The following is a 16986-nucleotide window of genomic DNA, read 5'->3' as shown; positions in this document are numbered from 1 at the left end:
GCTCTGGCGTGATATGATTGTGTCTTTTCGAGCCCGTTATGAGCCTTGCAGCAGAATTGAGGCTAGCCCTGAGAGGGGCACGCCTTCACTCTAGGAAGGCTACAAAGGGTTGTGCTTCCTTATTAAGCTTAGAAACCACTAGGGCTTGCACCACAACCTTTAAGTCATGTGAAGGTAGGAAAGGTTTTATTTTCCTTAAAAGGCAGTGTTGGAAGTTTGCTCCTTTGGTGAGTGTACTAATGTGCTTCTGCATGTTCAGACTCTTGTCTAGCATCATTCCCAAAGAGCTTGTGGAATCAATGATGTGGGGCATGCAATTGAAAGCTGGTTGTTGACTCATCCATTCTTCGGTGACTGGAGACTGCTTGGGTGGTGCAATTGGAAGGAATTCAGTTTTAAGAGCGTGGAACTTCAGGTGGGTCAGAGTCAGCCAGCTTTGTGTTCTCAGTAGGACTGAGTTGAGGGATCTGATGTCCTCCGGGGAGGCGACCTTCATACACAGTTGGGTATCATCGGCGTGCATGTGATAGTGAATGCTGGATGATTTCAGGATATCTGTTAAAGGCTCCATGAACAGGTTGAAGAGCGAGGGTGAGAGTGTGGATCCCCGTTGATCCCCCAGTGTGACCGGAGAAGGATGAGACAGGGACTGGTTCACCTTGAAGCTTTGGGTTCTATTGTGGAGGAATGAGGAGAACCAGTTTAGTACAGGCCCAGACAGCCCCATCCTGTGTTCCAGGAGGTTAATTAGGTTATCGTGTTTGACAGTGTCAAGCGCTGACGAAAGGCCGAGGAGGATCAGTAGATAAGATTTGTTTTGATCAAGCAGTCTTAGCGCATCATCTACAATGTGAGTGAGAGCGCATTCTGTGCGATGACCCTGGGGGAAATCGGATTGAAACTGGTCCAGGAGTCAGAATTGTTCAATGTGGTTACAGAGTTGGACGTGCACACATTTCTCCAGGAGCTTTGCCAACGTGGGGATGTTAGAGATTAGGCGGAAGTTGTGTAGGTCAGAGGGATCTGTGCATGGTTTCTTTAGAATAGGTGTAACCTGCTCAGACTTAAGGCAGTCCATATTAGCACCTTGCAGAAGTGAAGCATTGACAATTTTAGTCCAGAGTGGGAGTATGGAGGCTCTGATCTCAGAGAAAAAGTTCAATGGCAAGGGGTCGTTGAAGGTGTTAGATGGTTTCAGAGTAGCTAGAGTTTTGCGTATAGTACTTTCATCCAAAGTTTTGAAAATGCTCCAAGATGCATTATTTTTGTGGGGGCAGAGCCGACCGGGCAGGACGCGTCATCCAACCAAGTAGGAAGGAGGAAGTTAGGCGGTGTGATTGAAAGGTGCTCCAAAGCTGAACGTAGTTCAACTTCGATCTTAGTAATCTTATGAGAGAAGAAGTCTGCAAATTCTTCGCAGTTAGGCTGCGGACCGAGGCCCAATGAGGAAAGGTTAGGTTGACTGTTTGATTGAAGCTTGATGAGCTCGAACAGTTTTTTTTGGACGATTTTTTTGCATGCTCTAATTGGTTTCTGTAGAAGGTGGCTTTAGAGCATCTGATGCGTTTGTCATAGATATTTCTTACATATCTCAGCTCATTCAGATGTTCAAGGGAGGGAGAGGATCTCCACAGTCTTTCCGCTAGTCTCTCTCAGATTCCGTCTTTCAGTATTTAGACTATCGTTGTACCAAGGTTTGGAGACTTTGGAGGGCAGTGTTTCTCTAGCACTAGTCTTTTTTTATGTCTGCTACAATGCAGCATGGCCAGCGCATGTCTGCTTAGGTCCTAATACTACCAGACGTGGTGGAAACACCAGGCTACCTTTCAATTGCTTCTTATAACAATGCTTTTGATTCCTGTGGTACTGTAAATTTCGGAACCATGTTGGAGGCATGGTCCCACAATGCCGATTTTGGTATCAGCGAACTGCAAATGACTAATGCGGTATGTATGAGTGTTTTCGTCACGTTTCACCGATGAATTCACCGTGTACACGGTACTACATATCGAACCCTCAGGTTCCATTTTAGAACGGTAACCATTCTGTGGTTGCCCTCACATAGGCAGCGAATTAAGGCCATGCTTAGGCTTAAAGGACACGCACGCCTCCTGTGCCTTCTTGGTGACCTGTGCAAACCTGACTCCACGGCCCGAGGTCAGTCCTGTTCGGCCGGTTCCTTTTACTGCGGCCAAATGGGATTAGCACCAGGGCTTGACACACCATAAAGTCGTTCTTCCCACACAAACCCTGACTAATCTCTTTCACACCTGACTCTGTTTCCTACTTTATGGCTTGGTTTACGAGTAGGAGGTGTCCGTTTTATTGGGGTCTGCTGATATCTGATGAGGGTTCTGAGCCTCGCTGGGTAAATAATTATGTGCTGACCGAGCTGAAATGTGGGATTATCATCATGACTGTGCTCTTTCTTTGAAGCGAAAATATGTGAACGACCACTTGTAAAATAGGGGCGGTGTTGCCCAGAGCATAATATTCTGTATATAAGAAAAGACTGGTTTTTGGTTGGGAGCAGTCTCCTGAGAACATACATCGTGGTGTACTTCTCGGATACCTGTGATTGGTCTGCAGCCAATAAATACGATCTTTGACTTCACCTAGAAGACTCTGTTTCTGTGGTCTGAAACAGGAAGAACTCGAAGTCTTTGGGTGTGTCCCCTGGCACCGCTGGGTTGGTTCTGAAAAACCCAGTACTTCAGTTGGCGCCCAACTCGGGACGATTTCAGCGGTACCGGTCCAAGCCAGAGGTTCGTGAGGAGCTTCGTGTGAAAATTCTGGAGGAAGGCCGCCACTTCATCGACCCCTGCATGTCGACGTGGTCCGAAAGTCTTTACTGCGAGGTTCTCCGCGTCCCGACGGCTACAAAGGACTGCTGCCCTGACTATCGCCCTGTTTTGGACCCTTGATGATTTGGTAGAGCAAAACGATCTAACGAGTCTTCTGGTGACGTCATCGATACCTCAGTTAAGTATAAGTGGAGCGTCTCCCAGTTCTTAGTTTGGTTCTTAGTTTGGTATCCCTTCGGGATCGCTTTGATTTGGAACTTGCAAGTGCCAAAGCCGAAGGACTCGTGTATTCACGAGACTATCGTATTCGATAATCCTTTGAAGTTTGAAACTAGACTAGTGAGCGACGATGCCTGGTTCTAGTATATTTGGAAATTTGTTTTGTTTGGGTTGTAATAGGGACTCCCGATTAGAGGATTCGTGTCCGGTTCCTCCAATTGGAACTCCAACGTATGAGCTGTATGTGAAGCATGGCGTGGGCCCCATTGCGTATAATGAAGTATGGATCCGATACACCAGGAAGGATGGTGTTTTAAAATGGCCCCAAAATGGTAGTTTCGACACAGAAATCCTAGATAACTTAGAAGTTAAATTATTTAAAAAGAAAGCCCGGCCAGCGATGTTTGATTCTTTCCGCCTATGGCGAAAGGAAGCCAAACAGAAAGAAATCAAATTAGCCAAGAAAAATAAAAGAGAGAAAGGTGTGTCGATAATGCAAGCAGCCTTGCAGTTTAAAGACAATGAAGAAGAACAGATGAATGAGCAGCTGCACAGGCAACGTAAACTAGTGATTGATAAATGCTACCCAGTTTTGCCGCCCCTTCAGCAAGATGCGTCAAAAGAAAAGGAGACTGACCCCAGAAAGAATTCAGGCCATTGCACAATTGAGCGTGCCAAGAACACAGAGAGAAGTGCGTGCTTTCTTGGGTATTACTTCATACTGTAGGCAGTGGATCCCGAGTTTTTCTTTGCTGGCAAAACCTTTGATAGCATTAACATGCAAAGATACACCGAATCCCGTCCCATGGTCTGAAGAGTGTCAGAAAAGTTTTTCGGAATTACGCAAGGCATTATGTTCAGCTCCTGTGTTGGGTAAACCTTTTACATTGTATGTTCACGAGAAAGAAGGTTGTGCGTTGTCAGTGCTGACACAGTCTTTTGGAGACAGACAGCGTCCATGCGCGTATTTTTCGTCGACTTTGGATCCAGTAGCTAAGGCATTGCCAAGTTGCTTGAGAGCCACAGCGGCAGCAGCTGTGTCTATTCGACAGTCTGTTGGGTTAGTAATGAATAACACGTTGATTGTAATGGTTCCACATGCAGTGGACACATTGTTAAACAGGACCAAGGCACAGCACTTAACTAGTGCTCGATTGTCAGGGTACGAGTTGACACTGCTAGCGAGTCATGTGCACATAAAGAGGTGCAACACGTTGAATCCAGCTACATTATTACCGATTTCAGCAGACACAGATGAGATTGAACAGCATGATTGTCTGTTAAGAACAGAAGAAGAAACAAAAGGGAGAGTGGATCTTAAAGATACTCCCCTGGTTGAGTGTGATGGTACCTTATGGGTGGATGGTTCGTGCTTCAAGCTTCCGAATGGTGATACGACTGCTGCATATGCTGTCACGACTTTGCACACGATTGTTGAAACTGCACGTATACCACATAATTCGGCTCAAGCAGCAGAATTAATTGCACTTACAAGAGCATGCGTGTTGTCAAAAGGAATGAAAGTGAACATACATACTGACAGTCAGTATGCCTTTGGCGTGGCCCATAGTTTTGGGCGCTTGTGGAAAGAACGTGGGTTCCTGACTTCGCATGGAACTAAGATTCAGAATGGTCAGTTGGTGAATGATCTCCTAGAGTCGTTGACCTTGCCATTACAAGTCGTGATTGTGAAATGCAGTGCCCACAAGAAGATTATTGATGATGTTGGTCGTGGTAATGCGTTTGCTGACAAAGTTGCGAAAGAGACAGCAAAAGATGTTACAAATCGAATGTATGTTGCAGGCCCTGCAAGATGGGTTGGTGATGTTGGAATGTGCGAAGACACGATAGAGAGTGTGAAGTCCCTTCAAGCTGAAGCCACAGAGAAAGAATTGAGTATGTGGAAAGAAAGTAAGGGTAAATTGGATGAAAATGGTTGTTGGATTGATTTGTCAGAGCACCGGCGATGGTTGTTACCTGATGCATATGTGCTTCCAGTGGTTACGATGGCACATGGAATGGCGCATATCAGTGTGAAAGGGATTTGTAAGTTGTTAGCTCCAGTATGGCAGAATGCTGGAATTCCCAAGTGTGCAGAGAATGTGGTCAAAAATTGCATGGTATGTTTGAAATACAATCCTGGTAGGGGAACCCCAACTCCAGCTGGTCATTTTGCGCCTCCAACGTATCCGTTTGAGGTTTTGCAGCTAGATTTCATCCACATGGAAAGGTGCAACAATTTGAAATATGTACTTGTTATTGTCTGCGCTTTTTCAAGGTGGATAGAAGCATATCCCCTAAAAGACAATACTGCCTTATCCACAGCTAAAGCCCTTGTCAAGGAATTTTTCCCTAGGTTAGAATGCCAAGAATGGTATGGAGTGATAATGGGAGTGAATTTGTGGGACGAGTGATGAAGAATGTATGTGAGGGACTAGGTATAAAGCAGAAATTCCACACTGCAAATCATCCCCAATCAGCTGGACTAGTAGAGTGTTACAATGGCACTTTGAAACTTAAGTTGGCTAAGATTCAAGCAAGTTCTGGTCTTAAATGGCCCGACGCTCTGCCCTTAGCACTCCTATCAACAAGAATGACTGTGCATTCACGAGTGGGACTTAGTCCCTACGAAATCGTGTTTGGCCGCCCGGCCAATATATGGGGAGTGCCAAGGCCTACAAAATTCAGCGAGATCGAACATCCAGTACTGCTTGATTATTTGTATGAATTGACGGCTAAATTGTGTGTTTTACACCAACAGGTGCATGATACTCTGCCTCAGGTCTCTGAAGCTCCAGGACATCCTATCAATCCTGGATCATGGGTGCTGGTCAAAAACTTCAAGAGGACAAAGAAGGATAAGCCCCGTTGGACCGGCCCCCATCTCGTCCTTCTTTCCACGAGATCAGCTGTTCGAGTAAAAGGGAAAAAGAACTGGATACACGGCGTTCACTGCAAGAGGGTCCCTTTGCCTTTGCCTTACGACCAGTGGGTCCAGGAAGGGATCGCTGACTCAGAGACTGAGACTGTGCCTCGTTTTCTGCCGTTTAGCTATGCACGAGTAAAAGGAACGCTTTCTGAGAAGGAAAGCGATGACATCTTGCAAGAAACTGTGCCACCGTCAATTCAATTGGACACTACAGAGCCTGAACTCCTGTTTCAAGACCAAACAGTACCTGCAAGAAGTCGCTACAATTTGAGGCCGAGAACTATGGACAAATAAAAATTATTTTTCTTTCTTTTTTTTTTTTTTTGAGAAGTGCAGCTCTCTCTTCCATCTGAGAAACTTACTTATTTTTGCTTTTTCGAACCGCCATCCGGGTTCAGCTGCAGGGTCGCGGTGCCAAGACTTTGGGGTACCAGCCGGAGACGTTAGGTCAACGGTCTGGTTGGTCTAGGGCGTTCCCTGGACTGACAGGTGTACTCCTTAGCAGAAGACACTCACCCGCCACGAACAGCACGATTAGAGGATGGAGTTTTTCGAGATGAAGAGACCCGCTGAGGAAATAAATTTTAAGAGCAGAATATGTAAAGTAATGAATAGCAAACGTTTTGTAATATTATGTCTGTTTGTCCTATTTAGCATGATGATGTTTTCTGTAGGATATGTATTATTGTCTTTTCAAGTGCCGTTTGCACCCACTATACAGCCCATACCTCCTCCTACTGTTTCCCCACACTCTTTCCACCCTCTGCCTGAACACGAACAAGCTAGACGTTCGGAGTTCGTCAACAATTCGTTTATTCAACTTCTGCACCAGCACCAACTAGTTATGAATACGACAAATTGCTGGGTGTGTGGTTTGATGCCGCATACCATTAATAAGGGTATCCCATATCTAGTGCTGCCGTTTAGCCATAATGGGTCATCATGGGCATTCCAGACTATGTTTCTTTTTGCACTTGAGACCTATTCCCCACGACCACCGCGTTCCATTAGACCTAGCACGAACAATAAGGCCTTGATGAAAGGAGTTGCTGATATGAGCAGAGATATCGATGCATATTCATCTATTCCAAAGGATGAGTTGAGAGCTTATGTGGGTTGGAACGCGACGGGGTATAGCATTAGTCTGGGCGAGAAACAGCGTAGAAGTTCATCCCCAATTTGGGTCGTACCCCACATAGGTCGGTTCTGTTTACAAGGTAATTGTCAGAATCCAAGAGCTCAATTAGGGAAGAGTGACTGTACTGAAACATACATTTTTCCGTCACAGTTTTCCCCTGCGTTTTTGGCTGCCAAGGGTACATACCTTGTTTGTAATGATCGAGCATATACATGGTTGCCCCCTGATTTCTCGGGCACGTGTTATGTTGCAAATTTGCTACCGCCGACATTTACTGCCGCCTCTGATTATCACAAGACCAGAGTTGTGAGAGGCGTTGTTAGTAAGGAGGATACTGCCGGTCAGGAAGCGGGAGACTTTTTCCTGGGTTTCCTACCGTTTTGGGGACCAATGGTCAATAGTAGGAACCTGAGACAACTGACTCGTGTAGTTGAAACCACTGTTAATGTAACGGCTGGTGCCCTTGGTAACTTGACAGCTGAGCTCCAAGCGGATCACCTCATGACGTTGCAGAACCGTATGGTTCTAGATGTCATACTTGCAGACCGTGGTGGGGTATGTAAGGTTATCCAATCAAGCTGCTGTATTTTCATACCAGATAACGCTCCGACAGTCTATCAAGCCATCTCCAAACTGCATAAGATTTCCGAATCCATTCACGTGGATAAAGGAGATTGGTCGATGGTGGGGTGGTTCTGGGGACTGATATCAGCTTGGGGATGGAAGATTCTAATAGTCACCGGGACGATCTTAGCCATTCTTTTCCTGTTCTGTCTATGTGTACAGTGTGCTCCTGTAATCTGTAGCCTCTGTGTTACATCATGTGTAAGGAGACCTGTATCAAGGGACGAGCTGAGCAATAGGATGATGCTACAGCAACACCTCCATGGCCTTATGAATATAGACCTGGACTCAGATTAGTATGAGTATAGTTATTGCCTATGTAAGGGCAAAAGGAGGGTCTGTGGTACTGTAAATTTCGGAACCATGTTGAAGGCATGGTCCCACCATGCCGATTTTGGTATCAGCGAACCGCAAATGACTAATGCGGTATGTATGAGTTTTTTCGTCACGAATAACAGATGAATTCACCGTGTACACGGTACTACATATCGAACCCTCGGGTTCCATTTTAGAACGGTAACCATTCTGTGGTTGCCCTCACATAGGCAGCGAATTAAGGCCATGCTTAGGCTTAAAGGACACGCACGCCTCCTGTGCCTTCTTGGTGACCTGTGCAAACCTGACTCCACGGCCCGAGGTCAGTCCTGTTCGGCCGGTTCCTTTTACTGCGGCCAAATGGGATTAGCACCAGGGCTTGACACACCATAAAGTCGTTCTTCCCACACGAACCCTGACTAATCTCTTTCACACCTGACTCTGTTTCCTACTTTATGGCTTGTTTTACGAGTAGGAGGTGTCTGTTTTATTGGGGTCTGCTGATCTCCGATGAGGGTTCTGAGCCTCGCTGGGTAAATAATTATGTGCTGACCGAGCTGAAATGTGGAATTATCATCATGACTGTGCTCTTTCTTTGAAGCGAAAATATGTGAACGACCACTTGTAAAATAGGGGCGGTGTTGCCCAGAGCATAATATTCTGTATATAAGAAAAGACTGGTTTTTGGTTGGGAGCAGTCTCCTGAGAACATACATCGTGGTGTACTTCTCGGATACCTGTGATTGGTCTGCAGCCAATAAATACGATCTTTGACTTCACCTAGAAGACTCTGTGTTTCTGTGGTCCGAAACAGGAAGAACTCGAAGTCTTTGGGTGTGTCCCCTGGCACCGCTGGGTTGGTTCTTAAAAACCCAGTACTTCATTCCAATTGAGTTAGCCAGGGCTGCTTTGGGTTCCCAGTCGGGCCCTTCCATCTCTCCTTGGCCTCATCACCAAAGCCCCTCCAACGGTGGTGCGGCAGTAAGGGTCTCAAAGCGCCTCCAACGAACGGTAGTGAGGCAGTAAGGGTCTCAAAGCCCCACCCCCCCCCTCCTGATTTCACCCCTTTCCATGGCACTGCCTCCTCTACTCACACGATAAAAGCAGGCTATAGGTTGGCAGGTCTTTGTCATAATGGTGTGAGTACTTACAAACTCACAATGGCTTTGTACCTGGCAGGTGGTTCTCATCTTCAGAACCTTACTGATTGCTGAAATATCAGGAATAGGTCGGTAGTTTCAACCATCTGAGGGCTCTAAATACCTTTTTAGAACAGGCCATAAACTATTTGTTTCAGGGACGATGGAAAGAATGCATCCTATATTGAAGTATTATTAAAGAAAGTGAGCAATGGAGAAAAAACGTTAGTGAAGATGGCACAGGAGATGCCCTGGAGATGGGTCACAGTACAGGTCACTGCCCTGCAGTTTAATCCAAAGGAATCCAAGTTTGCCGTCTTTGATAGAATCCCCACTGAATGGATAGGATGGAATAGATGCAGCCTCAGAAGGTGCAATGGTGAAATTCACTGAGGGGCAAGGCAGGGCTCCTGTTGGTAGACAGAGTCGATAGGGAAAGCAAAGCATCTAAAATGGCATACCCATTGTCAGACACCTTAATGCTAGCACTTATTTTTTTGATTTTTATTAATTGATTGATTTTTATTAAGAAATCAGGGTTTGAAACAGTGCTGTTGGTGACATTTGTGGGATCTTTGCTGTTGAATCTTGAACTAATTTTAAACAAGTGTCAACGCTTTTAGACAGAGCCGTTTTAAGGCATGGGCAAAGTGGGCTCTGGCCCAGGGCCCCAGCCTTTCAAAGGTGGTGGGGGGACGCTGAAGGAGCCAGCTCTGTTGTAAAGAGTCTTGCCCTCATGACCTTGAAATTTATTTAAACACAATGTTGTAAATAGCATTTTTCTATCATTCATTTGTAATGGGTAAGAGTCTATTATAGACATCTTGCAGACAAAATGTGTTTATGTGTCATGTAACATCCATATAAAAAGTTTATTTTAGTTCAATACAGGACCTCGCATATGAGAAATGGGAGGGTGTGACAGAGATTATTTGCAGTAATATTAGTGAACTGCTGTACATACTGAAAACACACATCACTATCCCTGAATATCAGATGTACACACATTTAGTATTTGACCAAAGAAGGCATGAAAGAGCTGAGACTGGATCATAAAATCAAAGCTGGTCTGAACAGGGGCCCCCAAAATACATTTGGCCCAGGGCCCCCAAAATCCTTAAAACGTCCCTGCTTTTAGACAATTGATTTAAAGGGTTAAAATATAGGATCAGGGCCTAGTGAGTCTTATAAGATAATGGTCCCAAGCAAATTGAAGAAGAAACGTTCACAGGATGTGGGGGTGTTTGTTACGCCCCTGGCGGAAGGTTTCACTCCGTTTTGCGTCAAGACAGGGCAAGTTATTCTGCATGATGCCGGGCATTCCTCACTGCCCTCCCTCACCCTGTGGGAGAGCACCTGTGCGCCTATTCCTGTACTCCACTCCATGGCAGAACAGAGGGGCATGGGCCCTGGATGACACGCACTGCCCGCCTGTGAGTACCCACAACAACCCTACTTTGGCTCCGACGTGGTTACAGACAGAAGCTTTACCCGGGCTGTGGGGCTGGGGCCATGTGAGTACGTCCCAGACAGGGGATAAAGGAAGGTGTCCTGTGGGTTCAGCTGCCGCTAGGGGACAGGGAGGGAAGGGGTGCTGTCTGCAGCCTGTGAGTACCCCAATGGCAGGGATCGCAAAATAACGACGCATTCGTATTCAAGGCTTAAATGTTAAAAGTTCAGAAACGACACATACAAACCCAGAGTGAAAACGCTGGTTTGGTTCTATTTCCGAGGCGTTGTCCATATTTTTTTAGCTTTATTTTAATTTTCATATTAAAAGATCATACAGCCGACTACGGTATACAATTATTGAATATGTATTCCACGTTGAAAAAGGAATATTCAAGATTTACAAGTTCAAAAATAATTAAAAAGTATCAAGTTTTTATAACAAAGTTTTATTATATCTACTTTTAAAAGAACTTTCTCAATGGTACTTCAGTGACTTGCAGTTCATAGCCTGAATCCTTGCGAGGCCCACTTGCCTCTACATCCTTCTGAAGCCGGTAAATTGAGAATCATGACATTGGATAATGCCATCACCCATTATTTACAGCGTTTAGAAACACCCGAAGTGAGGCAGGAAGCGCTGTATTGTTATGCTGCCTGATAATGCAATTCTGGTCAAATTGGAACTTTTCATTAAACTGCTTTTGTCGGGCTGGAAGAAGATACAGGAATAAGCAGTTGATCCTGAAACGAGGGTCACTAGAGGGGGCGAGGGGTGTCTCAGTAAGGCCTCTCCTGCAGGGCTCATGGACCAAGGGGCACATCTCTGTGATACATGGCAGATTTCAGCGATAGAAGAGCTCCCACATACAATGCGCTCTGTTGGCTTTTCCTTTACTGATGTCTTGGTCCCGAAAGCTCCGATTCAGACTTGTCAGAGTGTCCAGTTCTTTTGATTACACTTGTTCAGCTTGAAAGCAGCGCGTGGGCACTTAGTTTAAGTGTTATCAGGGTCACAGCCGGAGACTGCCGAGGGTCTCAATGACCTTAAAACAAGGAAGGGATTGCAGTCATGTACAAAACACGAAGGTCCTCACTGCCCAGAATGAAAACACACCCCCTTATGTGTATCGGGGTGCTTGTTGCTCATCTAAAGGTTATGCACTTATTTCACCTCGAAATGCCAGCGCTGTAACAAAAGAGTTAAAAAAACTGAAAATCAATAATACTGGCATTGAGTTGGAACCTTAATGACAGCGCTTAGAAACTGTATGCGTGTACCCCTCTCTCTCATGCGTGTGTTCTTTTTCTATCTTTGCCACTTTCTTGTTCTTTATCCCAGGCTCACTTTCTGGCCCTGCTTTGCCCTCTCTGTCTTTCCACATGTATTCCTCTATCTCTCTCATACTCTCTGTTTAGTCGTCTCACTCACTTTCTCTGTCTCTGTTCTCCTCAATATCCCTCTATAGGTCTATTTTTTTTCTCTTTGCCTGTCTATTCCATTCTTTGTCCTTCTGCCTCTGTCTCACTCAGCTTCTCCCTTATGCTCTTTATTTGCCGCATGTGTTTGCCCTCTTCCTTGCCTCACTGTCTCCTCATTGTCTTTTCCTACCTGTGAAGCATAGTAGCTCAGTCTCAAGCCTGGGTAGGCATCCCTTGACTCCGCACAATCAGAATCATGAAGTTGCAAATGGCCAGGCTGTGCGTACTCTAGAGAGAGGCAGGGAGTGAATATGTGCATCTATGTGAGATTGATATGTAGCAAGTGTGATACCCTCAGCTATTTACAGCTCTTCAGCTAAGCACACTGAATGCTGGGATTTCCAACCTCATACATGAGGGAAATGAATAACATCTCCAAAAATGCAACATGCTATTGGCTCGAAGGTCAGGGCTGTCTGGAGTTTGTCAAACCTGGCATAGCTGACTTGGTGGGGTGTCACATAATTTTTTTTTTTTAAGTTTTTATAATTGCAAAGTTTGGCTCTGTTCTCAATATCTATCAGATATACAATCTCCTCTTCGTCAGACCCTTAGGCTGGTATTAATGTATAGGACGTTTACCAGTTAGGCCATGTCACCAGGGGCACCCTATTCAGGGCCATCTATTCCTTTTACAAAGCATTGTAATTTGGAATCTATCTATCTGGCTAGAATAGAGAAATAAGGATTTACATTTAAGGATCGTATATTGTATTAATCTTTGCAATCAAGACAACCAAGGAAAGTTTTTCAGAGCGTACATTGCCAGGATGGATATATTTATTTCACAAAACAGAAAGTGGCTGACACAAGAAGTTTCTGTAAATAAACTGTTCTTATCGGCATCCTGTTTGCCTTCTGCTCTTCATTTTGATCTACCTGCCATGGGTCGCAAGGGGAGTGCCACGGGTCGCAAGGGGATTGCCACGGGTCGCAAGGGGATTGCCACGGGTCGCAAGGGGAGTGCCACGGGTGGCAAGGGGAGTGCCACGGGTGGCAAGGCAGGTGCCATGGGTCGCAAGGCGAGTGCCATGGGTCGCAAGGCGAGTGCCATGGGTCGCAAGGTGTTGCAGGTGCGATCCCTGGCGACTTCTAAATGATAGTCCATGGCTGCATCCTTCCTCTTGGTACTTTTCTTTGGCCCCTGCCTCTGCTGCTAGCACTGACTACTAGAGGAGAGCACAAGCCACCAACCTCTCGAGGGCCTAGGATGACTGGGTGTCCTGGATTCGCCAGGACAGTCCAGGTTTTTCACCCGCTGTCCCATTAGATTTCAGCCATTTTAGCACATGTCCTGGTTTTCAGAGAGGGTCGACTAAAGACACAGGGAGGCACGTTTGTGTGCGTTTCATGGGCCGTATGGCGGGTCGCTGGCCTGAGAGCTCTTGACTGGCACGGAGAATGGGGGGCCCCCTCCATGTACTTTGCAGGAGGGCCCCCTCAAGTTTCGTTATGCCACTGCGGAAGACCACATCGCTCTTGAAGCGTCAGAGCCTAGAATGGTCCTTAAGCCCTGACCCCTGTGAGACAACACCTACCAGTCCTCAATTTGACCCCGGTCTATTCCATTTCTCTAGCTAAACCTGTCCCTCCCCGACTCTGGGGCATATTAACAAGGGCAGTATCGTCGCTTTAGCGGCACTTTTTGCCGCTAAAGCGGCAATATTTTCATCGCCCTATTTACAAGGTGGTGCTAACATGCATTAGCGCATGTTAGCACCCGTTTTCCCCGATGCTACGCTTTGTATCTCTAATGAGATGCAAAGTGGGTGTCACTGGGCGTACCCCTGACGAACTACCTTGAAAAATATCGCTAGATGTACATCGCGATATTTGAGGCCCGCGTATTTTAGCAGACGTTAGTTTTTGGCGAAAACCGCGGTTTTCGCCAAAAACTAACTTTTCTGCTAAAATGCTGACTTACCTAAACCTAACAATGGGGGTGGATTATGCTGATACGACCACAGGGTCGTATCAGCAAGGTTATCGCCGTTTTCCATGGAACATCGCTGGAAAACCAGCGATGCTCCATGGAAAACACCGCTATCGCTGGTAAATTATTGCCACAGCGCGATGCGTTGTTGATACAGCGATAGCATGGCGGTAATTGCCAGCGATAGCCGGCGATAAATATGTTCTCGCTAAGAGCGGCCAGCGATAATTATCGCTGCCGCTTGATAATATGCCCCTCTCTCTCTTAACCCCGCAAAACTTATTTCAATGTTTCTTCTGACCCTATTAAAGTTTAACATATAATTTAGTATTGTTTGGCATCAACCAGGCTTGAATTAGCAAGTAATAAAATTCACATTTGTTCCACACAATGACATCAAAATATATCTTGCCTGGCGGCCCCAAAATCGTTAAGACGACACTGTCAAGGAGCGCTTTTGTGAAGGTACCGTGGACGACGAACCATACCGACATCGACGGAAGTGACGTTGCAAACACGCCTCAGCCATCCATCGACTGGGTCCTGGTGCTTGAAGCGCGCTGTCCTCACACCGGCGACCGTAGGGTCAGCACACCTCATAGGACGGTCTGCAGCGTCAGGCGCTGCATTCAATGCCGGCTGTTACAGCGCCATGAAGCCACCATACAGTGACTCACGCTATATGCAGGGCAGGGCTGCCACGTTTCCCGGTTCCACCGGGCCAGGATTTTTCTGTGCATTCTAGGAGTCCTGACTTCTAAATTAGATCAAACGAACTACAAGTACCAGTATTCAAATTAAGATCCTGGCGTGTCTGAGGTCCTCACGCAAGGCCTGGAGAAGGGTGAGCTCCGCTTATGAGTGTCGGATAATATACCATGCAGTCACTCAGACGACAGTGAGCAATGACGGACATGTAAGTGCCTGCTGACCCCGAGACATGCGTGACAGCTGCTACCGGTCGAGGGTTTCAGCCAAAAACACTACAGAGTTTATCATTTTAAATGTGAAAATGCAAGTTTACGGGGTAAAAAGCGAGGCCCGTCTCCAGGTGTCACGCATGTTATGGGGCTGTTAGCAAAAACCAGACACCGCCCCCCTCCCCTCCCCTCCCCCCAGTAACGGCGAGACTCGACCGGCAAAGAACTCAGAAACACTGCCCTGAAACGAGAGGGGAGAAGGGGCCACACGACATTTATCGTTTAAAAGACACTACAAAAATACCCACACATTTCAGACAGTCAGTCCTGGTCAACTTCCACAAACAGTAATGCATTTTTATTGTGTCGTAAGAGCATCGTCTGATACTGTTTAAAGCGCCACGAAGCGCAGCGTACACCAAAACATGCAGAAACGCACCTCGACTTCGCGCGCCCCTTTCACGCCCCGCAGGTAGAAGCAGGACCGGAGACAGCTCTGTTTAGGACCCCCAGCAACGCCCCTCGCTGACTCCTACCCCAGGTAACCTTGGGACTGCCCTCTGCGAACCACGGAATTCTGGGATCTGTAGTCGTAGGAACTGTCATTGTGAACCAGAAATACAAGCCCCATAATGCATTTTTTGCTGATGAAACCAGCAGCGCTGGGGACGATGCACTGGAGAGGCGGAGTCTAGGACGCGTGGTCGGACTTTTTAACTATAGTATTTATTACTCTGCCGTTCAGCATACGTGTGTGCGGTGTGAAATAAACCTGTAGTGAGAATGTCTTCTTTAAGTTAGCCCTGACCCTATGGTAATTGGCATTAAGGTGTAGGAAACTCCTGTTGCTTCTACCTACCTGTGGGCTCCTGGCCCATGAGGCCCACTGTCTCTATCCCTGGGCTTTTGAGGTTCAAACACGTGCATTCTGGGAGCTGTAGTCTTGGTTCAATACACCGGAACCAATTACACTGCCAGATCAAAGCTGATGATGCGTACAAGGAAAGCCCAGGACTGGAAATGGGGGGTCCCACTTGTACCACATAGTTGTGAGAAGAGTTTATGAAGAGGGTGTAGGAAGCTGACCCCTTATAGAGGCAAACTGTGTAGAGAGTCCAGGCAAAGCCCAAAGGAAGTACAGAGGCACACACGTGACACTCCAAATGCTCTCTTTTGTGGTAGTGTGTGTGAGCAGTTAGGTATGTGAGAGGGTGGCTCTGGGCATTTATTGTATGCACAAAGGCCATAAGTGCGCCACACACTCAATAAAGAAATCTAACACCAATTTATTAAAAATAACACATACATTTATATGAACGTAGATACCAAGATGATCGGGATCTGGTAACCACTTTTCCAGTTATTAATTTTTACAGTTTTTTAAAAGTTGATACTGCAATTTTTTGGTTCAGTAATATGATCCTATGGGGGAAAAACATGAACTGCGTCCGGGCCCTTAGCAACGACTTATGGGACTGTTCTCCCAGACTGAAGGTGAGTATGGGGCAAGGTTCAAGGCCACCCCAACAGGTCGCCTCGGAGGCTCTGGGGCATCAGGGCGCGGGGGTGTGTCACGGTGTCGAGTGTCCCATTCACTTCAATAGGAGAACGGTCCGTCAGAAAGAGGCTGCAAGCTGGGACTGGGGGACCAGTCTGGGGAAACTCACGAGGGGCTGGACCCTTGAGACGCTCACGCACATAAGGACACTGCCAGGGATATAGGTAAGTCACTCCTACTACAGGCTTTTAGCCCTAAGGCTGGGTGCACTGTATCCCGTGTGTGGGCATATCAGCATGAGCAGCTATGCCCCTACAATGTCTAGTCTATTCTGTTGAAGAAATTAAAACCTTCTCTGGGGCTTCACTGATACACCTGGTCCTTTAACCCAACAAAGAAGAGATTGGCACGGAAGCTGTAATATAAAAACAATGCATTTATTAATCTCACAAGAGGGAGACTGCGTCACACAGTACCCTCAGGCCACTGTAGGAGACAGTCTAAGGAGTACAGAGAACAGGGGCCTTATATACCCA

General features: G+C 46.5%; 1 protein-coding gene across 3 annotated transcripts in view; it reads right to left on the bottom strand.

Annotated features, from left to right (window-relative positions):
• The window catches only part of LOC146829717 (G protein-coupled receptor 143-like), a 205957-nt gene extending 190447 nt beyond the window's left edge, over positions 1–15510 (bottom strand). Inside the window, exon 1 of one of the 3 annotated variants that reach the window (XR_014962042.1) lies at positions 14521–14617. The gene's annotated coding sequence lies outside the window, so the exon portion shown is untranslated. Of the gene's footprint in view, positions 1–14520; positions 14618–15391 lie in introns of those variants that run through there. The other 2 variants (XM_085606715.1, XM_085606714.1) reach the window with 2 other exon arrangements.
• Positions 15511–16986: the final 1476 nt, after the last annotated feature.

This window comes from Triturus cristatus, chromosome 5_2 (genome assembly GCF_964204655.1).
Source record: "Triturus cristatus chromosome 5_2, aTriCri1.1, whole genome shotgun sequence".
NCBI classification, from domain to species: Eukaryota; Metazoa; Chordata; class Amphibia; order Caudata; family Salamandridae; genus Triturus; species Triturus cristatus.
The sequence above is the reverse complement of the archived record's forward strand: the minus strand, read 5'-3'. Positions and strand labels throughout refer to the sequence as shown.